This window comes from Drosophila guanche, unplaced genomic scaffold (genome assembly GCF_900245975.1).
Source record: "Drosophila guanche unplaced genomic scaffold, DGUA_6, whole genome shotgun sequence".
Lineage (NCBI taxonomy): Eukaryota > Metazoa > Arthropoda > Insecta > Diptera > Drosophilidae > Drosophila > Drosophila guanche.
The window spans coordinates 6,574-9,641 of NW_022996036.1; positions in this window are offsets into that span (position 1 = coordinate 6,574).

Genomic DNA, 3,068 nt, shown 5'->3' on the forward strand with positions numbered 1-3,068 from the left:
GCTAAGGTCGAAAGGAAGGAGTAAAGCGGAATAAGCTGTAAATTTGGGCAATGAGGCAGCTTTTTATTTATTTTAATTAACAATTATCTGCAAATTCTGCGATGGTGTAAAGAGGGTAGGTTCAGTAGTTTTAGCCTAGATAGGTATGGTGGAAGGAGTCTGTTAGAGTCCCAGTTTAGATTTCTAAGGGCGAATATTAAAAATTGTTTTTGATCGGATTCAATAATTATTTGTTGCTTCTTGTATTGTGGACTCCACACACAAGAAAAATACTCCAATATCGGGCGAACCAACGAGACGTACAGTGTTTTAGTTATATATGGATCGTCAAACTCTTTTGACCAACGCTTAATAAACGCAAGAACTCCCTTAGCTTTGTTAACAGTTGAAGCAATATGGCTATTAAAACATAGCTTGTGATCGAATAGGACTCCTAAGTCATTTGATGTGGAGATTCGATCCAGAGCATGGTGTCCTAGAGAATAGGAGACAAAATGTGGGGCACGGCGGTAAAAAGTCATAAGTTTGCACTTGGAATGGTTCAAGAAAAGTAGGTTATTCGAACACCAAATGCTTAATTCATCAAGGTCAAGGCCAGGGATAAATTAAATAAGAAGGTCAAAGGATGAGATAGGGCTTTAGCGCAATATTTTAAAATACAGCTCGGAACTTTATCTGGACCCGCAGAGAAACAGATGTCAATTGATGAAAGCCATTCGAAGACAGCACTTTCTTCAAGGAAGGGAAGAAACACGTTATTAACATGAGGTATGATGGTATGGATAAGGGGTGGAGGAGTCATAAGTATCCAAGGAATACTTCGATTGAAAGAAGGTGGAAAATAAATTTGAATTCCTTGATCTGAAGTTTCTGTTTTAGACTGTAAGTGAAGGGAAGAAGGGAACGCGTTAGACTTGCGTTTTGAGTTGACGAACGAAAATAATTTTTTGCGATTATTACGGAAATTTGTGCCACATTGGGAAAGATATACGTTATAACATTTCGTATTGACCGTAAGAAATTGAGAGCGAAAGTAAGAATATTGTGCAAAGACAGACCAAGAAGAGCCGAGATTTTGTATACCCGGTACTCGAAGAGTAAATAGGGTATATTGTATTTGTGCACAAAGTGAATGTATGTAACACACAGAAGGAAACGTTTCCGACCCCATAAAGTATATATATTCTTGATCAGCAACAATAGACGAGTCGACTGAGCCATGTCTGTCTGTCCGTCCGTCTGTCCGTCTTGTTAAGCGCCTGGATCTCAGAGACCATAAAAACTTCTGTTTGCTCACACTGTTACAAGTGTACTTCAAAAATTTACCACGCCCTCTTCCGTCCCCGCAAAAGGGCGAAAACCTCCCAAATCTACAATTTTTAAGATAAAAAAACTAAAAACGCCATTCCGTAGGGAATGGCCATATCTATCAGATCACCAAATTGGGTTCCGATTGGATCATTATTATAGCCACAATAAAGATATTAATTTGCAGTGGCTAAACCCACCCAGTCCCGCAGCTTTTGTTGTTATTTTTACATTCTCTCATTCACACTCTGCTTCTGCTTCACTCGGCCCCTGCCTCTTCCGACTTTTAACCCACCCGGTCACGCAGCTTATAGTTGTTTTTTTTGTGTGCGGGCACTGCCTCTGCCGCGAGTCTGCAGTGTGTGGGTCTAGGGAGGGCGGCGAGCTAACGGAGCGTGTTGGTGTGAGTAGTGTTGTAGATGTATATGACAGATGAAGAAAATATGTTAAATTTGACAAAACACCGCTAAGGTGCACAATTAGTACTGAGTGCCGGGTATAAAAGTTGTGAGGCGTAAGAAGCATCTCACACGTCCCTTCTCGTTATTTTTTAGGTAAGACAGATACTTGGAATAGCACGGAGGCTTAGAGGAAACAAATACGGTGACTTCAGGGACGTGGGTATCGAGGGCAGAGTATAATGTTTCGTAAAACATATTGACAGTAGGCTCTATATGTTATGATGACTAAAGGAAGGACCAATCAACTTGCGAGAGATGTAGACAAAGGTCAATAAAATTAGCTTTGCGAAAACACTTTATACGACTTTTTGAAGGTAAAATGGTGTTAGTAATAGAGACCTCCAAAAATATAGATAAAGTGGGATGATGCGAATCTTGGGGAAAATATATCGGATTGCCTCTTAAAACCGTTGTACGAGAGGCATTGCTGACAAAGATGCGATCTAACAGTCTATCTCTATTATTTCTGCACTGCTCATAGCCCTCATATTTTGGTCATATTTGATCTTCCGAAACCTCTTCCATCATTGCCACCGAACAGGACTCAAACTCTGCAGCCACCTTTGCCACAAGTTCTGCCATTGGTCTCGGCGGACCTGAGAGATCTCAGAGGATGCTATGCTGGTCCCGGGGGTGGTGAACCATGCTTCCATTGTGGTCCGCCTATCGATGGCTGCCACAAACTTCGCCCGTGCGGAGGTGACGGATGACTGGACCATTGGAAAGGTGTGGCAGAATAGTAGTAGTAGCAGAAGAGTAGCAGAGTAAAAGGACATTATAATTCAGACACATCTCTGACTCCTCTCTGACACTCACTCTCTTTTCCCCCCATCAGTTAGATCCTCTAAAGATCTAAAGATTTATCTTAAGATCAATCAGCAAGCAGCGTTCCAATTCGTTCGCAGGTACTTTAAAAATGTAATTTAATAGGCCAATGAAATTCATTAAATATACCATTATACCATACCGATATACCGTAAATATACAATGAACCCAATTTCGTGATCAAAATATCCTGAAAAGTATATAATATACCTTAAATGGTCGTGCCCGATCCATTGCTTTTGGCTCATATCGATGGCTGATATATCGAGAGAGCACGTTTTCATTTGCCATATTATTGGCATTGCTCAACACTGAATATCGATAGCACACAATGCGTGTATGGATGTGCTTACTTTTTTATCAGCCATCCCTAACACTTTTCATATGCTTGTCAAAAAAAAAGGATCTGAATAAAAGGTTTAATTAAACCACCAGCGAGAAGAAAAGGAATGTAAGTACGCTCTACAATTAAGT